Source organism: Glandiceps talaboti, chromosome 8 (assembly GCF_964340395.1).
Source record: "Glandiceps talaboti chromosome 8, keGlaTala1.1, whole genome shotgun sequence".
In the NCBI taxonomy this organism is placed as follows: domain Eukaryota; kingdom Metazoa; phylum Hemichordata; class Enteropneusta; family Spengelidae; genus Glandiceps; species Glandiceps talaboti.
The window spans coordinates 23,463,476-23,489,652 of record NC_135556.1 but is presented as its reverse complement, the minus strand read 5'-3'; the positions used below and the strand labels follow the sequence as shown (position 1 = coordinate 23,489,652).

Here is a 26,177-nt window from a genome sequence, read left to right as displayed (position 1 = left end):
AAAATTTATATATTCAGACAATCTGAGCATTAGCTGTTTATTTTGTCAAGGCCATGAACTCTCCAGCTTTTAGTTGTATTTCAATTTAAAATCTGGATTAGAATGACATTTTTAGCTTGTTTATTTTAAAAGAACTAGTATACTTTGTATCCTGTTTTAATACCAGTCTTTTCTGTGTATCCTGTTACTCTGTATATCTCTCTGTCCTGTTATTCTGTATATGTCAAGAATCATTTTGTGGATTGAACTGGAAACTTGTCCTTGTTCAGTTTTGAAACTCAAGTGTTACAAATGTCTGTTGTCACTCAACATGATGGTTAATGATGTGACTAAGGTTCATTTGATATCTTACAAAACTATTTGTTTTAAAAACTAAAAAACCCAAACATTTTGACATTTGTTTACCGTCATAGCCAGGAAATCCAAGCGTAAAAACAAATGTTGCTTGCTTCTATTCATTCATTCAGTAAAAGGACAATGTACTAGAAATTTGAAGTCAGGTAGAGTTTGGATGGGATTGGCATGCCTGAACAACCTTTAGGCTTTAGGACTGGCAAAAAATCTGGCTAGGATTATTTCAAGGTAGGGCAGTGAGCTGAATATATTTTGATTTTAAGATAGGGAGCTAAATCCATTTCAATGTTACGAAAGGGATGTAAAACCATTGTAACTTCAGGATAGGGAGCTTTTTGGTCATTTTAACTTCAAGATAGGGAGCTATTGTCTTTTAATTTCAAGATAGGGAGCCAACATTCATAGGCATCTTGTGTATCATAGCATTTGAGTTTGTGAATGTTAGCAAACTAAAGGAAACTGACATATTGTTATATTCAATGTATTATTACTAGTATTTAAATATTATTGGACTCAGTGCTTGGTTGATTGAATGATTGTTTTTAGCTTTGTTTATCAAGTCTGTTGTATAACTATTGAAGGTTTGGCCTAATGTCCTGCAGGCACACTTGATGCTAGCAACTACAGTGTACATGACATTCAAAGGATTACATAAAGATGGCAGAAAGTTTATCACTTTTTGGAGCACGTGAAAGTTGTTGACAAATTAAGACGTAAGGTGATACTGGGAGTTGGGTAAGAAAGGACTCTCTACATGGTGTATTGCAATACAGGATTTCAAATCAAAAGGTGTTAAAAGCTTTTATTGAACACCTGTTTGAGAGCTTAAATTGAGACCTATTAAGACTATAACAGATATACATGTGAACATTTGAGACATGTATGTGCCACTAGAGGTTAAAGTCCCCAAACTACTAACTTTTTGTGGAAGTTAATTTCGAATGGTAATGAATAGAGTTTGAAATATTTAAATTTTATGATAGAGAACTAAAAGTATTTTGAAAGCAGAGCTTAATACATTTTAATTTTGGAGCCAAAGTCTTTTTAATTTCAAGTAAGAGGTTACTAAAGTCACTCTGATACCAAGCGAGGGAGCTAAGACTTTCACAATAACTACATGTAATGTAAGACACCAAGGTGTATTATGGGAAGTTGAACTACAGTTAATAACTCACCACATGTAACAGAAAGTCTCCCCAAAACAAAGTTAAAATTTGCATACAAACATTGTTCATAATAATTATTAATATCAAATGAAAATTTGTGCTCACAGACTCAGAAAATCTTTTGGAAAAGTATCCCAAATTTTTGCTGACGTGTTGTCAGCATTGTCAGGGTTGTATACCCCTGACGATGCAGACAAGATACTAGTGAAAATTTTGGTTTTGATTTCAAAACATTTTATTTAAAAGAATAGAAATTTTCATGTGATACCATGAACCCTGAGTTCAAGAACATTCATTATTGAACCATTGTTCACTTAAAATAACTATCTACAATGTATTGGTCAAGTAATTTATGCAGCTGTTGTATAGTAATCAAGTATCTGACCATAAACTCAAGTTTCAACCTTGGTTTACAGTACACTTCTCATACAGACATGATGAATGAATGACACAAATGCAAATTTACAAGTCGTAGTTGACTTTGAACCGACCTAAAACTAGATTCACTAATGGAGAATGAAATCCTGTTTGACAGCTTTACTGAATAATTAAAGACATTCGTTCACTTAATAGATAAAGGTGAATTCCAATGTTGATTTTATTTTTGCATTTTATAAAAATAGGTTAAATTTTGAAAAGGTTGTTGATTTATAAGTCTTAATTGAATTTGAACCGACCCAGAAAGTAGATTCTGTAGTGAGAATATAATAATGGTATAAATCGTTGTGATTTATATCGTAATTAAGGCTTGTATGTGATCAGCTTGGTACGGATAAGGAAATGGTATCCGTTCTCATTAACAGACAAAATGTCACTTTCAGACAAGAGTAAGAAAAATGGGAATATTTGTAAATATATATTTATGTATATATCATATGTCTGTTGTGATAGAGTATGCTGTGCTTAAAGGTCTATAGTTGTCTTGTTTCCAATTTCTTTCAAAGGTTGTAGGTAGGAAATTAAGAATATGTTAATATAGTGAGTATATGTATGTATGTATGTATGTATGTATGTATGTATGTGTGTGTGTGTGTGTGTGTGTGTGTATGTATGTATGTATGTATGTATGTATGTATGTATGTATGTATGTATGTATGTATGTGTGTGTGTGTGTGTGTGTGTGTGTGTGTATGTATGTATGTATGTATGTATGTATGTGTGTGTGTGTGTGTGTGTGTATGTATGTATGTGTGTGTGTGTGTGTGTGTATGTATGTATGTATGTATGTATGTATGTATATGTCACTACCACTGTCTGTCTCAGTCTATCTGTCTGTCTGTCTGTCTGTCTGTCTGTCTGTCTGTCTGTCTGTCTGTATGTCTGTCTGTCTGTCTGTACCTGTGTGTGTACCCTATGTTTCTGTGTCAGACCATACTAGACTAGAATGCCACACATTGATAGTACAGTACCTTACTAGACTATCCTGTAATTGATATTCATTCTGCAAAGTCAGCGATATAAAGGTGAAAGTTCATTTCATGAAGATTACAAGGCACTAATTAATGTTTTGTCAAGTACAATTAAAACAGTAATTAAGATTGGCTAGGATTATAATTGGGCATTAGCATGTAATGAATGTGTAATTTATGCTACAAATAGTTTCATCTCTTTGAACTTTGATATTTTCAATCATTATTTATTCATTGTTGAGTTTTGCATTTTCCAACTTTTGCTGACTCAACTGTGTCATGGCAGGTCATGTCAAATCTATGTAGATCAATCATTTGATACGATATACAATATGAATTCGAGAGTCATGTCACTTATTGGGTCATCAGTATACTGTGTATATTTTGATGTGTGGAAATACCCCCCAGAGCCTCAAGTTGACTGTAGCCAATTTCACTAGTGGTAAAATACATTGCTAGAAGCAAAGAGCTTTCCAATTATGCTAAATGCCAAGTGCTTCTATGTTTAGCTGGACTAGACAGCTGTGTCCCCGTCATACTGCATTGGCGCCATGGTCAAGAAGAAAGAAATCAGTGGTATTTTCTATAATAGATGATCTCTGCACATTACTGAAGTCTCGCCACATTTCTATGGTTGTACAAGTAGTTCCAAGCTGTTTTCAGAGTCAATGGTAGTGGGGCATGTGATAATATCCGGCTATTAGTTGCCAGGAATGTTATGAAATAACTGTGCTATATGGAAACACACAATAAATGAATTCTGCTGACCTAAGCAAACTGGCTATTTCATCATTACATACTTTAATACTATACAAGAATTGAGTGATGGTTGTTTTTTGTAGTCAAAGATCGATCGTCTTGTATAAAGGAAACTGGTTAGCTAAATATGACCAAATGGAGACAGTTGTGGTATTTTTGCTATAAGGTTATAGGGAACCATGGTAACAGAAGGTGAAAAATATGGTAAAACTTGCACAGATTTGTGGGGAGTCTGGTAAAATAGTCAGGAACTCAGGTAGATTTTACCACCCTGAATAAAACAACTACAGTTGTATTAAACATGGTGTATTTCTAATATAATATTATTAATAAATGCAGTTTTAAATATTAATCCAAATTGCAAAGGTGAAAAAAGCAGACATTTCATGTAAATATGGTGCAACAGTCGATAGTAAAGTGAAATAGGAATTTGATAGTCTAATAGAAAGGATGTTATTCCATGTTGTAGTTTTTTCCTAGCAAAATATTTTTCCCCAAAATTTCAGGTTGTAGAAAATTATCCTTCAAGATATACATTAATAAATCTACAACATGGAATATTTAATTAGCATAGAATTTAGTATTTGCAGGAAGTCAAATTCCTGTCTTTTGTTGGTGCATTTTATTCACTTATATCAAAACAGGGATATAGAATATTAATAATAAAATATCGTGGATTTTACATTTTATTTTAGTTGAAATAAAGACAGCAAAAATCGAGATGATTTGTTCCTGGTGAATACAAGACATTCCGAAAAACAGGAAAGATTTATTCCTAGTGAATATAAAGTATTCCGAAGTGCATGGCATCCATGAATTTATTTATTTAGGTCAGTTTTTAAGACACTTGGATAGGAAGTAAACTGACATTGATTGAGAGTACGCCTTAACAATCTTTGAATTATGTATCTCTTTGGGGGAGAACAGTAACAATGTTGATCTGATTTTGTTAAGGAACTGAAAATCTCACAAATAGTATGTGAGAAAGTGCTAGCTAATCAAAATGATTGTATACAAAAATATAGGTGTGACTGTTGTTATATATGTACTATTGATTACTTGCATCACTGCATTGTACATGTAAACATACACAGACAGACTCAGCAACACTCTCACACACCATACACATGCATTATCCATCCTATCCGATCTTTAATACCCCACATACACAAAAATATGTAATAATACCAGCACCCCATGGTGCGTGAGAGTGCCAGTGTGGTTACTTTGGGTATTTTCATTCATGCTTGCAGTGTTTTCTGCTGCACTTTTGCTTTTTATTGTGAATTGTACGGCCTGCAAAAAATATCACAAATACCTTGTTATAATACATGTAGTATTGGCTATATGGAATGTATTACTTCTTACCTTCACCTTGAATTTATAACAGTATAATGCAAAATTTTGATTACATAATGATGTAAGTTACAAATATTTAATGATTTATATACCATTCATACAAACGTAGAGTCTGAGTTTTCAAAATCACAGAATTGTGCAGTTTTACTTATACATGTAGGTTAATATCACTGTTGGGATGAAAAGGTATGATTGTCTAACTACGCACAATGAGTTACCTTCATAATTTTTTAGATTACAATTCACATGAATTTTTATCAATTTTGATTACATTTTTCATACACAAGTATGAGTATTCCTACTACTTTTAATAAATCAGCTATTTTAATATTGCATTAATATTGTGATTGTAGGTAGCTAGAAAATTCTCATGATTGAAAGCTGTACATAGCTTAAGACCTTTTCAAAAGAGGAACGCTGTGCACAAACTTGTGACAAAGTCAGATTAATGGTAGATCTAAAGATCACGATGTTTGTGCTATTTTGATAAAGTAATTTTAGGTTGCTATAAATATTGAAGTAGTAAAGAGTAATGTTGTCATGGGTCATATGATCATCAAATGACTGATTACACATAATGTCTGGATGTGTCGTCTCGTCACTGTAATTTGAACATTGGGATTCTCCAAGTGGTTTCCATTTGCCATTAAGATTAGTTACATTTTAATGGAAGGTAAAATGAATTTGTATTGATGGTTTATTAGTAAATATGCTATGTTTCCAAACAAAGGATACTCAGTAAGTAGTGGTATTGTTTGCTAAAAATTTGAAAATCGTGCAGCTCTGAGTAGCAATGTACGTAATATTGCAGTAGCAAATTTCTGTAGTATAATATACTCTGTTGGCCAAATAGAAACAAAGAATCTCTGGCAAACTGAACGAAGAAAATTGATTTGTATTTATGGGTTATTGCTTAAACTTTATAAGATTGTAGTGATTTTCTTTCTCTACTTTTTCGTCATTTTCCTTAGATTACTATTTTCTGGGTCAATCAAACATTTTGGACAAGACTCATGTACAATAACCCCCCCCCCCCCCATAGATTGCAAGGATGATGGATAATTTGCATAATTATTTAGTTATCATTGTAATTTGCGTAATTGCCCACTTAATATATGCATGTTTGCAATATTGAAATATACACTGACATATACCGTATATAACGCATACATGTACACCAATGCACAATGGACGTCAGTAATTTCTGTTCACATGAAAGTATGGTATTGTCACTCAAACACTTTAACACTTTTGATGCATGGCAGACACCTGCCAAGCATGGTTGTCTTGGTAACAAGGATAGTTACCATCACATTTTCTCTATACTGGGGAGAACACTGTCTTGAACAGAAGCAAAATTGTTTTCCCTGCCAGCTAGCAAATCATTTTTAACAATTCATGATTAGAAGAAAAAAAACTGTATAAACCAAATGACCAATCACTTTGTTGAATTTACAAGAAAAACAGAATTGTTTTTCCCTGGCAACTCACCAATGAACTAGCCAATCTTTTTGAAGGACAGATGAAGATAAATGAAATTAAAGAAAAGGTCATGGTAATCTGTAGATGAGGACATTTCATGCTGAGTTGATCAGTAGCTACATTGAAGTCAATGTCATAGGTCATGTCATAGGTCAGATTGGATACTAGAAAGTGAATACTTATGGTGTTTGGCATTTTAAAGGTGTGACAGTGTAATTGTATTATAATTAGGACATCATGATTGAACTTATGAACTGTTTTCTTCTCAGCAATTCCTCAGTTGAGGTTGATTTGTTGACCTGTACTATCCATCATTGACATAGATTCATGGGTTGATGAAGACAAACATACAGAAATAAGTATGAAGTATGCTGTACCAAAGTTATGAATTATTGAATAATATAAAACTAAATATTGATGACGCCATCTTGTGCTAAATATGTTGAGAATAATAATCGTTGCGCATCTGTGTGTGTGTATGTGTGTGTACGTATGTATGTATGTATGTATGTATGTATGTATGTATGTATGTATGTATGTATGTATGTATGTATGCATGCATGCATCATTGCATGTGTGTAGACAAACAATTGAACAAATGAACAAATAAATGAATGAAAGACTAAGTGAACTTTCTTTAAGTGTCATTACAGAAGTTTAAGTATGTTATTGAAGTATGAAGCGTTGCAATTAAGTACTAGATACATGCAGTGATTAAATAGTTTCTTGTTTTATAATGAAATAAAATCAAATGAAATGGAAGAATTTGTTAGTGATTGGACATACATGGTTGAATCATTATGAGAGAGTAATGGGGCCCCAGGAGTCTTCACTGTTATTGTTGAATGTGTAGGAAAATTTGCACCATAGTTTCACTACACAAAAGTCCAATTTACCCACCTTTACCCTACCCACCTAACCACCATCTCTGTCCAGGATAGTATGAGACGCAGTACCACTTTTGACTGTCTATAGCTCCCAGGGGAGAGATCACCGGGGATAAATTAAGTCAAAGGTTGAACTTTGTCTCATACTCACCACTTTTACACAACCTTTGCTCAAGATTTAGACTGGTGGAAAGACATGGTCAAATATGACTTTTTGTATAGTGATTGATTTTACAATGCCTCTTTTCCTATTTTTGTTGCAGGACTCCAAAACCTTCATGAAAACATTGCAGTAACACAAAGATAAGAAAACACACAGGTATGCATCATTTATTTGTCCAGGGTTACATTCATACAATCTGAACAAAGAAATTTGGTAGGAATTCATATTCTCAAAATATTTGAGTTGTGACAAGTAGCCTAGTAGCTGAGACACTTTGTGGTATGGAATGCTTTATATATAGATATAATAGGAACAATGTCCCTTCTTGACTTGTTATTGCAGTCTCAAAAATTATAGTTTTTCTCTTTTTCCTCATTGGTGCCATTAAACTTGTAGCACAAGTCTCACTTTGTCACATTCTTGTCTCTTTTCTGCATTGATAACTGATGCAGTTTCATGTCATATTTAAAAGTGACATATTGTAGGTGCCATACATGTAGTCGTCATTGTCGTCGTCGCCGTCGCCATTGTCTTCTTGTTTTCAGTGCCTCCCAGGTTTACATATGCTTTGCACACTGGTGTTTACCACGCATACTTAATTATTAAAGAACTTCAGATCTACGTCATAGCTATAACTCTTGCCTGTGGGTTTTATTGAAAAGATGTGGTCACTCTGGCATTTTACACTTATCAAGCACTCTGGAAAATTTACACAAATGAATAAGAATGTATGAGATATATAAGTCATTTGTTGTTATCAGTCTTAAAATTTATTGCTCTTATAAAAAGAACTATGTTTGCATCACAGAATATCAACCAACAAACCAGAAAAATTGTAAAGATATGGAAAAGACTCGGAACTACTTAAAGCACATGAAATCAAACAACTACATGTATACACAGTTCCAACTTCTTTGTTTATTAAAGTGGCCATATGGATGAGGATTTAGTATTTATTTTGGATTTGTAATTTACTTAAAACAATTTTATAATGGTATCCTACGTGAAAAATCAATGCGAAACAACACAGACCAAATCCTTGTTTGTTACTCAATCCATTGCAGAAGATTGATAAATGTGTAAAATATTTGTTATTGCACGTACAATAACAAACCTTTTTACACACTTTTTAGCTTTCTGCAATTTATTGAGTTACAAACACAGACTTTATCTATGTCGTTTCACATTGGTTTTTCAAGTAGAATGCCACGATCAAATTGTTTTATAAATTAAAAAATACAAAATAAATACCTAATCCTCATCCATATGGCCACTTTAAGGCATAGCAGTTATGATAGCGTTATCATCAATGGGCTTTTAACCAAACAACATACATTTTTTTCTGGTTCCAAGATGCATCACATGTCTCCCCATGTAATGTGTACTCACAGGGGGTTTGCACATGTTACTCAGGGGGAGGGTTGTCACCTAACCATACCATGGGCTTACAAGTAAAATCCTTCTCTGCCATTGATGGCATTTAGTCTTTGTTCTATAAAATCACTCACAATTAAAGAGGTTAACATGTCTTTCCATTCTTGAATGATGAAAATATTATTTTCAAATTTGATAAAAGACAAAACAAGCCTACATGTAACAAGATATTAAAAGTGGCATTGTCTTCTGCAGCTGGACATAATTAAAAGAATTCAAGAAGTCAAAAAGTATTCTGAAATGTCAAAGTATCATCCTGGTACATATATATAGGATGTGCCCTTTTCTTGTTGTAGCTTTCCTTAAACAAATTTGATTTAGACAAAAAAACTTAACAGTCCATTACTGAAACCATGGCCAAAATACTCTTGACGTGAAAAGTTGATATATATGAAACACCTTTCACTTTTTTATACCCCAGGCAGAGTAAAATGTTGTCATATTTCTGGAAATGAGTTTTCAAGATTCCGTCTCGAAATATTGTACAATTCTTTACATTTCATAAAGTGTATAAAATATAATAAAGTATATCACACACAAAATAAGTAATAGTTTTTTTAGTGACAAATATGTTTAGAAACACATTGAGGTTTCTGTAGAAATAGCCAAATACTTGAAAAGTGCATGAATTTTGAATTTAATAGATCCTAGTAGATGTGTTGGGCATGCTGGAATATGAATGGAAAATGTTCCCAGAGGGTACACCAAGGCTATCATGTGGTTAAGAAATTGTATGGAATATTCCATTATGAGAATTCAGCTGCTATAGCTATCATTGAATATCATACTTTGTAGAGTAAGATGACGCTCATATACGTAATTGAATTAGGAGGTGTGAAACAGCATTCATTAAGACCACATTAGCAAACCCTAATGCCAGAGTTATTTGAGCCTTAGGATTATGGAATATGTATGCATTTCAGTCATGAAATTGGGCATTATTTTCAGCATTGTTCACCGAAATGTATAGGTAATTGGTTGGAATGGGACACCCAGTGTTAAGAGACTCTAAAGTGTATTGTCAAATAATTGCATTTAAGTTAGCCAACCACACATCCGACATGCAGATCTAGAAACCTTTTAACCCCACGGAAGGATATTAGCATGTATGCGTACATTTCAAGTGCATAATTCTTTTAGATTTCTTAATGGCAAGAGATCCTGTGAGTATGTGTCACTTTGCATTTCATAAATCTGTCTAAGAGGGATGGTATGAATTGTACATGAATGCATGGCACACTGTAAAATTAGTCAGCAGTGAAAGCATTTTTTTGATCAAATTAATCAGTGTAGCTGTAAAAGAGGGATGTATGTTATCCATGAATGTTATATTCTCTTACAATGTATGATGTATGTGTCTAGACATTATGCTATGAATAATACATCACACTGCAATACATAACTGTATAACATGTGTGAGGTTGGTAAAGCAACAATAAAGTACCAACAAGGAAAAGAAAAATCAGAAACATCAAAGATATAAAATATTTTACCTGAATTTATATGATCTTATAGGGCATATATCGATTACCCTTTATGTGTGTGCATGTGTGTGTGTGCGTGCATGCGTGTGTGTGTGTGTGTGTGTGTGTGTGTGTGTGTGTGTGTGTGTGTGTGTGTGTGTGTGTGTGCACATGTGCATGCACATGCACATTTGTGTGCATGCATATGTATGTATGTGGGTGTGTATGTACATTCCCCATACCTACATGCATCTGTATGTATATGGGTATGTATGTATGTACATGCATGTGTGAGTGTATGTGTATAAATACATATTTGTTTGGTTTGCATGTATGAATTTTTGTGTGTTTTTGTGTGTTTTGTTGTGTGTGTGTGGGGGGATAGGATGTTTGGGAATCAATCAATTTTTGAGGGGTGGTTGTGGATGCATATGCATATGAAATAGGGTGTTTGCATATGAATGCATGCATGCATGTGTGTGTGTATGTGTGTGTGTGTGCATGTGCATGTATGCATGCATGCATTGTCTAATAATATGATACAAGCACATGCAAAAGTATGCGATTTCATGTATATGTGTATACTTTCTTACAAGTGTATGAGTTCAGAAACAAATTATTGTGACTATTCAGAAATGATTTCAAAGATATAACAACCACTGACAATAGATATGAAAGATTCCTATAAATTGTGACAGCCCTATACATGATGATATATCTGTAAACTTTCGATTCCATTAACACTGTCTTCATCTTGTTACTAAATCACATGCTGGTTTGAAAATCTGTCATTTCATTAGATTTTGTCAGTTGACTAATTAATTTTATTCAGGAATTAATTAGCCTGGTTAAACACCTGTCCAGCAGTGTAATATAACGATATTGATGGGCGATGAATTTGTAGAATATGAAAAAAATTTCAGTCTAATTTATTGTGAGATTAAATTGTTAGTAATTAGACATTAAAAAGGAGAGAGAAAGAAATAACGAGGATACAACAGAATGACCTTTATCATGCAACAATCAAGCTAATTTGTGATCTGATCTATTCAGTGGGTAGATATATTAACAGTATTCTTTGATGTTTTCTAAAGAATATATATTCAACAATAACAACAAAAAATATGGCAATTACTGCAGTTCATACCCTTGAGTGAAATGAGAAGAAAATTCCAGTAGGACCAATATTGTCGTACTACGGTTACCTAGGGAACCTTTATTTGTTGAAATCTGTCAAATTGTAAATTACGGATGATTTGTGATGGACGCAAATTACGTGTACATTTTGAAACGGCTCCACCACTCTGCAATGAACAAGACTGCTTGTGACCCTGCTGGAGGCTATAGTTATTATACAGCATGTCAAAATGAATACCTGAGGAACAGTAGAAACCAGAAGTTTATCAGCACTGTATTGTCACGTAGATGAGTTGATTGGCACCTCGGGTGGGCCACAGAGATATATTGAACGTAGTCTTAAAAAATGAGCAGTCTGAGGTCATAATGATGTTAGATCTTACAATTTACAAAGTTCTCTTTTCACCTATTTTTGTGTCACAGTATTAAGTATGATAGTAACTTTGATTACATATATGTTTGTACAATAGTTTACTGAAGGTTTCAAACCGATGCTTTGACTATAACATAGGTTAGGGTTAGGGTTGGAATCTGGTAAAATTTATACATTCAGTATTTTATGGACATAAACCTTAATAACAGAAAAAAAGTAAAATTATATAAAGTGAGAGTGAAAAAGTGAAATTTATGTTATGTATTTTACATTCAGTGTTTTTGCTGACTTTTTTTTTTAAAGATGAAATCTGGTAAACTTGATGACATGTGCTCTAAATTCGGTGTTTTTTAAGCTCAACAATAGAAATTTGGTAAGGTGTATACAGTTTAATTCAGGTGTAGTTTATACAATTTTACAACAAAAATGTGGGGGAGGGGGGAATGTGGGGGAGGGGGGAATGTGGGGGAGGGGGGATATTCTGTAACACTGGAGATACTAGGTAATATTCAAGTATCTGTCTCTGTTGTTTTAAACAAACTATCTCTCTGATAAGAATATGCATTCTTATGTGTCATAAATGAAAATTTGAAATGTGAAGATCTTGGAAGATGACAGGACTATGACAGTCAGTTATCGTGTTAAAATCAGGGTTTGTGCTACTTTAGTCCTGTCCTAATGTGGAATGTTGGATTGGTTTGCAATCAAATCTAAATCAGCTCTCCTGTCCCCCACATGCTGTAAAACAGATTTGAATCGGATCAAAACCACCTCAGATTCAAAGTAAATCAGTTTGGAGCAAAAAGTGAATTGAATTGATTCAAATCCGTTGCTTAGTTTTCATGTGGGGGACAGAAACCAGTTTCAAACTGATTTAATAACTGAACTGATTTAGTTTAAATCAGTTTCGTTTCAATTCAGGTAGGGACACTGACAGCTAGGGATAATATTTGGACTACAGCCATGCAATAAGATTATCATTGGATCTAAAGACGTGTACATACAGGATTATGACTGAAACCTGACACTCACCTAAAACCTAAATCTTCTGTCAGATTTGGATTTGAGGCTGTTATCAATGGGATGAACAGCTTAGCTAAAATAAATGTCATCATTTTGGATAAACAGTCGGCATTAGTTTCGTTTTTACAGATAGTGATGATTGTAGATTGAACAGAAAGTATTTATGATTGGTGAATGTATAACAAATTTGCTAATCTAGAGACTTGCTGTTAGGTTTGAAGCTGAACATCTCGGTGTAAAGGTAGCTCTTCAGATTCAAACCCAACAACTAGTCTCTAGACTACAAGTTGTAGAGCATGTATAATAAATTAATATATGTGATATGGTCGTAGAAAGATTGCAGAGGGGAAGTACAGCCAGTCACAGAAGCAATTATCAACTCTTGGTTACTGTGTTCTACTATGAGTAATACATGTATATGAGTATTAGCAGTGTTAGAGCAGCATTCTCGCAAACCAGAGTTATTATTTCTTCTGCTACACTTCGAAAAACTCTGGCATCTTACGGCAGTCATATCTCACATATTCGTTAAGAACGGTGCCGTAAAACGGTCATGGTTTGCGTCGATGTAGAGCAATGTTTTCCATGAATCTAAAGTATGTTGTACTGTAGGCTATTTAAACCTCTTTATCTTAAACAGAAACAGAAAAAGACATACATTCTAAGCAAAATGAAATCGAAAATAAGACCAGGCAGAACAAATCGTGTATTTCTGATTACTTTACCCTACTTGGTTTTTTACATGCTAACCCTTAATTTTTTATACAGTTTAAGAAAAATAACTCATGAAGATGAGAAGTTTTGATAAAAAGAACCCTAAAATATAGATGTCATGCCGGAACCTACCTTTTTTGAAATAATTTGTTATCAGCACAATTTATGTTGTTTGGCATAAATACCATCAAAGCAAACAATGTTTGAATCAATTAATGAATACATGTAGTGTAGTATTTTTCACTATTATCACAAATGAGAACTTAAAAAGAAAACAGTAGCCTGACTGTTCACTTTGTGTCAAGTATATCATCCACCATATGGCATATCACTGTCTGCGTTTCCAAGGGAACAAAATAGATAAAGCGCCTGGATGCAGTAGCCACGGTGATAGAGTTTTACCTTGCAGCCTCAATTACAGAGCAACCGAGTTTGTTTGACTGAATAAGATTTAAGCCTCCCTCTGGAAAATTGCTGCTCATCTTGTTCAGTGTGGGCCAGTGTGTTTCAGAAGCTGTAGACTGATCTTTATTCTGGCACATTGCCAAAACGGTGAATTTGTGAAGGCCAATGCTGATGAAATGTGTAAACATAGACACTTTGATGCAACTATTGTATATAAACAACATATTACATTCCATCAATGCCACAGCCAATTATAAATAAAATCTACAATAATAGTAATTTTTCTCTTTTCAAATTAAGGTATGTTTATTAGGATAATAGGAATGAACATAATATTTATACTCTGATAAATTTGAGTTATTAAGAATGTTTGTGTTCAGCCTTCTGTGTGGTATTGTCTGTGTATGCAAGAACCAGGTAGCGTGTATGAAATAACAATTCATATCATGTATGAATGGGAACTTAGCTAATTGACTAATGGTCTGTGGAAACAGAAAAAAATAATCAATGAAATAAGTCTTGTAATTCCACCAAATATTTTATGCTCATAGTTGTACAAGAAAACAGAAAGACATATTCTCTTAGCATACTTACCAGGTTTCTGAACCTTGTGAAAGAGGTGTATGTGTGAAAAAGTGATTTCTTAAGATAGATCACAAATTGTTGACTTATTGACCGCTTGAATACATATTTTTTATGTGCATATTTCTTTGTTTTGTGCTATCTATTTATCTTTTGTGTTTTGTGTGTTTTTTCATGTCTGTCTGTCTGTCTGTCTGTCTGTTTCTCTCAGTGTCTGTCCGCTTGCTTCCCTTTCACTCTCACCCCCTCAGTCTTTTCTTGTTTTTTGTATATTTTTCCCTCAGTTTGTTTGTTTGTTTGTCTGTCTAGACAGACAAAGAGATGGACTGTCTCTCCGTCTCTGTCTGTCTGTCTGTCTGTCTGTCTGTCTGTCTGTCTGTCTGTCTGTCGCTGTCTGTCTGTCTGTCTGTCTGTTCATCCATCTGACTGCTTGCTTTCCTATTACTCTTTCTCCCTCCCCTTCTTTCCCCTCTCTCTCCACTCTCTCTCTCTCTTTCTCCATCCTCCCATCCCTTTGATTAATGGCAAGATTGCACAGACATATAAGTAAATCACCTCTATGTTATAAATGTTGCCTTGTATTTTCTGCATTTACTGACATACTATAGATTTCTAGTCCAGAGGTCACGTAGAATGACCAACAAAGTTAGAAGTAATACACACGCATGAGAATTGAATGGAAAATACAAAACAGATAATGCCATATGAGCTGTTATCATTAAATATGCAATAGTAGTACTGTGATAAAGATGAATATTTGAAGAGTAGGTAACCATAGCTCTGCTGATAACCCTAGCAGACATTGTAATCTGACTTGAGTTGAAGATTGCGGCTTATGACAACTTTGACAACTGAAATACTGTATGCGTATGATGGAGATTTAATAATGTACAGGCTTTATAACAGAAAATGTTATCAACACGTGATGTAGCGTTTCCCTTCCTATATCCAGACATAGTTACAGAGATAAGGAATAACAACATTGTATTATGAATGTGCGCCAAGTTTTGTTGCCGTAAAAATAAACAGTGAAAATTTATGTGTGGTCACAATCTGTACCAAATCATCATTTAATAAAATATTTAGCATTAATACAAATGTGCACAGTTATGAGTAATATTCAGTTTCTTAAAATTTTACTAATACAAAGATAATGCCAGTAGATTTTGATCGATTTAAAATCAACTTGCATGTGTACCGGTTCATCCAAAAACATGGTCAAAAATGAAATTTACTGAAATGTGTTTATGAGTGCATTGCTCATCTAGAAATGTAAGTGAAAATAGAGCGTAAGAAATCATACCGACATTAATTTAGTAATAAAAGTCAGTACATCAATAACTTGGATGGATTAGCTGGAAACTGTATTCACTACTTGAATATAAATTCTCATGGAATGAAAAAAAGAAGAAAACTGACATGCTTGAGTTGGTTTATTTGTATTGACTTGTATTGTGTGGCACCTGTCACTTTGAAATCTAAAACAGGTTGTGGAATGAATGGTGGGGACTTTGGGTCTGAAGTCTGTAAGACATGTAAGACAGTATGTCTAGATACGGCTTATGCAAATGACATATCATGAAATCGTTATAAAAATGCTAATAGTAATAGCGAGACACATATCCTAGGGCCAATTTTCCTGTGTGTAAGCAAAGAAGTATTGACAGTTAAGACACCATTAGCAGGGGATTGATAAAGGGAAAAAAAGGATCATTTTTTGTGTGTTTTTGGATCGTGACTTGGGGATGTATAGTGGAGTGTGTAAAACAAATACAGACAACAGCTGCTTGGTGAGTTTCAACTGAATTCAATGGGTTATACACATAAAGTGTGTCTGAATATTGTTGGTTTACTTAAAGTGTATGGACTATTGGTACAAATTGTACATCACAGGACCATTGATTTGTATACGGCTTCAATATAACAGGCAAAAACTTCAAGCTATCAAAGCAAAATTTGGATATAGTAGAAACAAAACAAAGTAGTTTCACTTGATATAGTTTACGTATGGAAATGTATTTGGGCAGATAGACTAAGTTGTAAATTTTTTGTTTGCACCTCGGCCTGTTATTGTTAAACCTGGTTCTATACTTGGTATTTAGTAAATTCTCTCTGTTACACCTGGTATTTAGTGAATTCTTCTGTTACACCTGGTATTTAGTGAATTCTTCTGTTACACCTGGTATTTAGTAAATTTTTCTGTTACACCTGGTATTTAGTGAATTCTCTCTGTTATGCCTGGTATGTAGTGAATTCTTCTGTTACACCTGGTATGTAGTGAATTCTTCTGTTGCACCTGGTATTTAGTGAATTCTTCTGTTGCACCTGGTATTTAGTAAATTTTTCTGTTACACCTGGTATGTAGTAAATTCTTCTGTTACACCTGGTATTTAGTGAATTCTTCTGTTAGACCTGGTATTTAGTGAATTTTTCTGTTACACCTGGTATTTAGTGAATTCTTCTGTTACACCTGGTACGTAGTGAATTCTTCTGTTACACCTGGTATGTAGTGAATTCTTCTGTTACACCTGGTATGTAGTGAATTCTTCTGTTACACCTGGTATGTAGTGAATTCTTCTGTTGCACCTGGTATTTAGTGAATTCTTCTGTTACACCTGGTATGTAGTGAATTCTTCTGTTACACCTGGTATGTAGTGAATTCTTCTGTTACACCTGGTATTTAGTCAAAACTTCTGTTACACCTGGTATTTAGTGATTTTGCATTATAAAGCTTGGTATTTGTTTATTATTGGTATATGCAAATTTGTACTTTATATCACCTGGTACTAGTATTTGTTGGTTTCTATTGTAAGACCGGATTTGTGTATTGGTTTGCCACACCTGGTATCTGTTAATGGATCACCTGGTGTTCTTTTATCTGTGTTGGATAAATGATGAAATAAGAGACATTTTTCATTCAAGCATTTTTGAAATCTTTTAACTTATTGTGCAAGTCATCAGTGACAAAGTCAATCACATCTTGGTTTGCTTTTGTCAAGACAAACAGATTATGGTAAATATGATGTCATCACTCGAGGTTTTTCCCATAAACCCTTGCAGGAATGATGTCATCACTAGAGGTTTTCCCATAAACCCTTGCAGGAAATTCTCAATATGGCTGAACATGTCAAATGCAGTTGGGTTTCTTTACAAAATTTCAAAGTTCACTGAGTTATCGAGCAGCTATTTTATCTCCCAAATCATATGTAACGTTATATCAGTAATCAATACATTTACACTAAAGGCAGAAATAAATCTGACTGGATTTAGGGGAGGGGGAGGGGAATTCCAGTGAAATGAAATTATTCAATTGTAATATTATATATATAATAAACATTTCATCAGTATACTTCCGCTTCCCATTTACTTTTGTAAATACCAAACCTGTTGAGTTGTATTTATACTGTTATATCTGAATGTACACTATGTGGAAAGATGTATAGATGGTTAGTCCATAGAAACACAAATTAGGTAGACAATGACAGATTTCAGTTCACTTTGAGTTGCATTATGTGTAGGGTGTCTGTTACTTGCATTGATTGACACATAGATGGAGGAGAGTCCATAGAAACACACAGTTGTGGACTATGACAGATTTCAGTTCACTTTTGAGTTCCATTATGTGTAGGGTGTCTTAATTACACTCATTGAATAGATGGTGATTCCATAGAAAACATAGCTGTGGACAGTGTTCAGTCAGTTCAGCAGAGTTCCATTACATGAAGGGTGTCTGTTACTTGCATTTAATTGAGACATACATATGTAAATGGAGAGTGCATAGAAACACTGTTTGTGGACAATGACAGACTTCAGTTCACTTTTGAGTTCCATATTATATGTAGGATGTCTGTTGCTTGCATTGATTGGTAGATGTGAGACATTGATTTCTTGCAGACAGTGACATATCCTTGTAGGCTAGTCAGTTTTAATTGGATTAACAAACTGATAGAAGTACAGTGAACCCTGTGTTCTGAACGAGATAACAAACCATTCAACAGTTGTAGACTTTTATAGGCAAACATAATTTAATCTCTGGGATTTAGACACCGGAATAATGGGTTAACTTTTCTGTGTTCAAAGTCTGACTGTTTGACCCGATGTTATTTTAGGTGCAAAGGATTTGTAAGGTAGGATAAATGTATATTGTATTCTGTACAAATGATATTGGCTATGCTAGGTTTAATACTTATATTGAATATATACACCATAGAATTCCCTATCTGTATTAGCGACTGCTTTGTAGTATCAATAACAATGGAGAGTTCTAAAGAAAGTAATTTTTATTGTGATTTGTAAAATCCATTGATGTGTATGTATTCTTAGTAGTGGTTGAAAAATATATAATATTAGCTGAAATATAATGATATAGGGATTACAAATGTTCAAACAGTCAAATACTATATACACATGTATCAACAGACATAGACATACTCAACAGACACAGACACATTCACATACATACATATATATGTACATACATACGTACGTACGTACGTACGTACGTCTGACGTACGTACAGACATATGTACGTGTACATACATACATACACACATACATACATACATACATACATACATACATACATACATGCATGCATACATACATACATACATACATACATACATACATACACACATACATACATACATACATACATACATACATACATACACACATACATACATACATACATACATACATACATACATACATACATACATACATACATACATACATACATACACACATACATACATACATACATACATACATACATACATACATACATACATACACACATACATACATACATACATACATACATACATACATACATTTTGATAATAGAAAAACTATATGAGGTGTGGAAAGTGCATGTCACTGCAAAATGTATGTATAAATTTATATGTATGAAATTAATAATGAATTTATACATGTAATATATCGGGTAAATACATAAAAAGTACACATATATATATTCGCTACATACTATATTATTGATGGCATATAGAAAATGAATTAGTGTGTAAAAGACATTGATGTGTGTGCATGTTAAGATATTGAAATACCAGAAATATCAAAATATGGAATGTGTATTACATTGTGTTATGAAATTTATGATGATTAATTGTAATACTAGAAGTATGGGATATGAAATTTATGAATATACATTGCATGGTGTGATGACATCCATAATAGTCAATGAATTTTGATTTGTTGTGGCAGTACAATATGCTGCAATTTTTGAAAAAAACAGTTGAATATGGATCAAGTGATGAATGTGATGACATTCGTACTAGTTAATGGATTTGGATATTTGGTATTGCAGTGCGTATACTGCAATTTTAGAAAAAAAAGTTGATTGTATAAAAACTGATCAATGTGATGGCATCCATAAGCGTCAATAAATTTGATATTTACACTTTATTTTGAGAAAAAAAGGTTGAATATGAGAAAATTTATCAATGTGATGACATTCGTAACAGTCAGTGGATTTGATAGTTACACTACAGTTCTAGGTGAAAAAATTTTATTGTAGAAAATCTAAATGATGTGATGCCATTCATCGGTATCATAAACTTTAATGTTACTTTTTGTGATATATCTGTATGTATACTTGGTGATAATATAAATATTAGAAATATGGAAAATACATTTTAGTATGTCATAAATTTTATAAATGTGTAAAGTTCCTGGTGTATGTATTTAGATATACCATTATATATCCATGACATAGTTGTAATAATATAAGAATCTGTAACTTCCTCATCAAGCAAGTAATCAAAATGTATTTTTTTGGGATGTGTACATAAAAAAATGGAATTAGCATGATTGTAATATCCCATAAATGTCAGAGATTTAAAATTGATGAATATTTTGGATGATGTGTATTACTATTAAATTTTAGATGCTTTTGAAGAAAAATGGAGCATGATTAAAAGTATCAATCATTAAAGTAAAGTAAAGACTGGTTCAGGGTACGATATCAATGGATGTCTAAGGTAATATAAGATATATGGAAGTTAGTGTGACTGGGGATGTGCAGGGTGATCAGGGGTCATTGAACCCCTGGGATTGAACCACAGCATTCTTCTTATCTTGGGGTCATTTTTACTTTGACTAGAAATAACTATGCTTTTATTGAACCCGGGTAACAGTAAAGAAATATGGTGAAATTTGTGTAGTTTTGCTGTGATTTGCTGATAATAGGTAAGAGAAATCTGTTGAATGTTAAACATGTGATGCATTAAACTGCTGGGTGTGAACTGTTGGAGAATAACCAAGGACTCGTTTACTGTTCTCAATATAGCAAATATCCTGTTGCCTGCATATTAAGTATTCATAATATGAAGGGATGAATTCCCAGGGAACTCAATTTATCGAAATTTTCCTTTGAGATTAAGACTGTGTTATAGGCTTCTAACTTTAATAGCTCATACTACATGTTAGTATGTATTGTCTTGGGCACTAAATATAATATTATACAGGAAGGCTAATATTTGTGCTAGGAATTGAATTATTCACTTCCAATAAGTCCTTAGTAGTTAGTGTATGTATCTTACTGACGTCCACCCTTTGTTAGTTGGTTGGTGTACCGGTATGGATTACCCAATCTTTGCATGAGAATTTAAAGGGCACCACACCAAGAATGGATCTTTTTCATGGGTGATGAGTTTTACTTTGTAAAACTGGTATTAAAGCCAGTGACTGTAGCTGGCGGCATGCATTGCAACTATGTAACTCCTTACTGGTTTCAAGGAGTTAATCTCGTCATGTAATATTGTTGTGTAACAATGTGAAGGTGTGAAAGAAGGCTATAAGTTGTAGTTAGACTTTCTATACACAAGTGGTAGCATCATTATAGTCATAGTATAGTTGTTTTCAATGAAACATTTACTCATTATATTTTCCCTATTTGCAAGAAACTTGAAACTTAGACACAGAATAACAGGAAGGGAACATGAAAGTGAAAGTACAAAATAGTGTTTTGCTTACGTGTGAAATGTGTCAAAAGATTCAAGCTGTACTTGTATTCCTTTAATGATAGTACCATACAAACACTGTCCAATTATAATGTCCCAACAATAAAATTTAGAAATTACAAGTAGTAGTAATAGTAGTAGGATGAAGTTTCAACAAGGAACTTTGAAGTCATAATTTGCAAAACGAGTTTGAAAATTTGAAGAAATTACAAACCAAACCGAAGTACAAGACAGGTGGCGTGGTTTTCCATTACAATTTATGATGGAAATATGCAGAGAAATATATATTATGTAAATATGCAGGGAAACATCTGGAAATATGGAGGGAAATGTAAGGAATATGAAATGATTAAGGTGAACATATCTCACTTATGTATTCCATCTTAGTATTTGATGGAATTTTGTTTTTACAGACAGTAGTTTCAGAACACAAAAATATTTGGCCATGTACTTTTGTTGTCAAAAGTTGTTCATGGCTAAAGACAACAAAACTTTCACCAGTGTAAATTAGTGCTTTAAACACACCTTCCATAAATCCTACTTGTTTCATTCATCTCAATACTAGTATATCACAGATTTTACCCATGCAATGCTGACACAATTGTTCACACCTCACAAAATGTTCACACCTACTGTTCAATAGCAAAGTTTGTAATTAACCCCACAGTAGCAGACTATAAACCTAATGTAAACATATAGCTAGTGCTTGAAATATGAAATGATCATATATGTATATGTTATATATGGGAAATGTGTAGTATAAATAAAATATGTGTCCGAGTGCTGGCTATGTGTACCATTATCAAACATATAGTGTATATACCCCAAAGTGCACACATACACATCGGAGACAGCTTTCCTGGAGTAAAAATTCCCTGCAGGTCAACAATTGATATGGGAATTGACTGTTTATCTCCACCAAATTGTTTTAAAGTGTTTATAATCATACTTTGTTAAGTCTCTGTCTGAATTAGAAGTGTTTATATTCTTAGCAGTGCAGACAATTTATTTTCCAGTACAGTCTGTCTCTCCATAGTCTGACTGACTGTGACTGCAGTGGGAACATGTGACCATCTCAACAATCACTTAACGTGAAAATTGATCCCAGTTTTCAACCAAAGGGCTCGTCTGGCAGTTGCATTCTTAGTAGGTAGTATATTTGTAAGTTTATTTCATGGTGACAGTCGCTGCCTAATTGCCTCAAGATGAGTGACCTTTCACCTTTCCCTCCTGTTCAGTGTAACGTTTCATGAAAGAATCAAGTAGGCTGTTTATTTCTTGTTTGTATCTTGTTGGAAGAGCACAATTGAATGATTGTTGCTCATGTACGAGGCATATACATGAGGCTGTAGAACTCAGCATATGCTAGTGTATGTTCTACACATAAACATAGGCAGTAGTAATAGTACAGACTTACGTACACTACATCAGTGGAGTTAACATGTCTGGATGTGTGTACATGTAGATGTCCTATGAACTGTGCATTAGGTAGGCATCTAGACAACCAGCTACAACTTGGAAAGGTATCTGCACATATTCGGGTCAAGATAAGTGTTTGATTACTTCAAAGTTGAAAGGTTTTGGTGTCAGTAGTACACTGCCATTCATTTATATTGGGAATTTTTTGACATGGAAAATTGGTAAGTATTATAAGTCTATGTGAGTTCCTTTGATACATTCTATTTTTAAAAAAATCATTATGTACACTATATGTACAGTCTGTATGAGTTCCTCCGATGTTTTGTGGACTTGTTCTGCTGGAGAAACTATGCTATAGTTCTGCATTGCATGGCCATTTAAAAACCTAAGAAAATAGATAGTGGTCCATATACATATAAGAAAGGGTGGTAGCTGTGTTTATCAGCAATCTACCGGGTAGATGTCAGATAGCAGCTGTCACTACTTTCACAACTACCAGGAAGGAGGTAGGTTCAAAGTCTTAGTTTTAGAGCTATCGTTGTTTTCCCTTTTAGGAACCTAGTGTCAGGGTGAAGTGCTCAGGGTTCCAAATTGTTATTATTTACAAAAAAGTTTGACACTATATTTAGTAGGAAGGAACCCATAATGCCCAAATTATATGTAGGTATGTGTATTAACGCTATGCTAAAGTCCAAACATCATTGTTAAGATAGTAATAAATAAGGTGAATAGTTATGTATGCCACACATTTTCCCTTCCTTTCCACATTCAAACAGAGAATGCCATTGATTTTCCCTTCCTTTCCATATTCATAGCGTTTACGAATGCCATGGATTTCCCCTTTTCTTTCCACAACTAAACATTTAGGGAATGTCATTAGAACATGGATTTTTCCTGTCTTTTGATGTTAGTGGAATATAATGCACAATAAAATCCTCAACAACAATTATCGATTACTCTGTCACAACGCTGGAGATCTATATATGTAAACTTATAAGTTATATGTGGTCCTATAGTGTACAATACATAGAGACAGTGTGCATGTACATTTGTATATGCAAAGTAACTGAATACTTAGTATGGTGGGTTGTCAAGATACATGGTACATGTATGTAGAAATAGAATATGAAAGATTGCTATCTGTGAGATATGTATGTTTTTCCTCCTTTGCTATTTGTATTTGAAAGTACTGGATAAAAAGCCTTATCTAAATGAAATTCCATCTTGTACATCCCATCTGTGTAAATACATAGAGCTGTTACTATATCGCTATTTGATGTTACCTATGCAATAACAGCACACAAAGTTCTAACTAAAATCAATACTAAGAATCTATATTTATCATAGCTGCATGCAAAAACTCTGATTCAGTGTGTAGTCTTAGTGTAGTAGGGTTAATATATGCATGCAGATTTCATTTGTTTTTGCTAAAGTTTTAGAACCTTGGTAATAGAGAAGCAAATCTTCCAATTGAAATTGTTCTTAGAAATGTTGGCATAATTTTCAAGTATATTATCAAGTAGATTTTCTTGTGTAGACATCTAGATTTTCTCACGTAGACGTTGATAATACATGTTTCATAGTTTGCCTGGAGTAAATTTTGCATTATTTTATTAAAATATGAAGTAGCACACTTTCAAAGGGGAGGTCTACTGGTGCAAACCCCGACAAAAATTTGAGGAGTTTTGATTACGCTTACCATATTTGAGTGTGTTTTGTGAAAACATGGTAAAATGTATAGAAGTGTACTACATGGAGAAATATAGTCTGAAAGGTCCAACTGTTAGTTTGCTTACTGCATGTAACCACTCACTGCCCAGAGTGAAAGAGTGCATTATATTTACTATAAAGCAGAAAGGAATGACAGGATCTTTCAGGCTAATGTAGAATATCATTGTTTAAGTCTTGGAGCTTTATGTGGGCTGTTGTTTATGACTATATCCTTCAGGTAGGAAACCTAGAAAATTTGAGATTTTACTATAGTATGATGACCGTACCATATATGGTGAAAACATATTAGTTTAATGTACAGAAATTAAGTGTACTTTTTGCAGAAAATGAAACTCCTGCATCATTTAAGTGTTGGATCATAATGGTTGGCACACAGTATCAAGATCTAAAAACCCATATATGTAAACACTCTAATAGACTAGCAGTGCAGCATATTAGGTTTCATCTGTGTAGAAATGTTAGCCACAAATGATTTACAGTGCAACCCAGGTAGTAAAAGGCTAGAGCATTGTGATGTGATTCAGCTGTTGATACTGTAAGCAGTAGTAGATTGGAACAGTCCAATATTGCATTGATAACACTGCCAGATACACTTGAAACTCGTGTTTATTTACTAAATGTGGACTATCTCTGCAATAAGTATGTCATCACTTTGTTTATGTATACCTCCTGTGGTTCACTGACACTTTTGTGTGGTTTCCTAAACATGTTTATTAAAAGTGTTAATTGGTTGGTAATAGCAAAATCTAGGTGCCATGGCCCAGCAGGGTTGAACTTTTACCCTCCACTTGATGATACACACACTACTGGAAGACATTGTCCGGTATCTCTGGATGAAATCTTACAAGCTTTCTCAATACAAGGCAATGGATTGTATGCTCCCAAGTGAATTAAGTATTACTAAGTGTATTTAGGGTTTTGGGTCTGGGCAAGGGATAGTAGCACAGTGCTATGATCATGACATCCATTGTGAATGCCTTTATAAAAGTGTGCTATTATTATTGCAAGTAACTTTGTAAGCAGACAATAAATAATTCGATGACATAATATTTGGATGCACCCAGAAATGATGTCATTGACAGCTGGTTTGTAGAGAAATTGTACACATGTACTACACATATCTTATCAAGGCTGTCATATAGGGTGATTTTGTATTCACTTTGAGACACATTAACATGACTACAATCCTTGAAGTGTTGTATCTAGAAGTAATCTGGAGAATAAAAAAAATGGCATCTCAAGTTGGACTGTATAATGGTTTAGTGACTGCCTTTTGTCTTTCCTTCCGTGTTCTCCATTAAATCATAGAAAGTTGCTGACAAATTTTAAATCCA

At 33.7% G+C, this 26,177-nt stretch overlaps 1 protein-coding gene across 3 annotated transcripts in view; it reads left to right on the top strand.

Moving 5' to 3' along the window:
• LOC144438548 (uncharacterized) overlaps window positions 1-26,177 on the top strand; it is a 158,672-nt gene that overhangs the window by 64,127 nt on the left and 68,368 nt on the right. For all 3 annotated transcript variants that reach the window (XM_078127623.1, XM_078127625.1, XM_078127626.1), the window contains one exon: window positions 7,680-7,735. The gene's annotated coding sequence lies outside the window, so the exon portion shown is untranslated. The remainder of the gene's footprint in view (window positions 1-7,679; window positions 7,736-26,177) is intronic.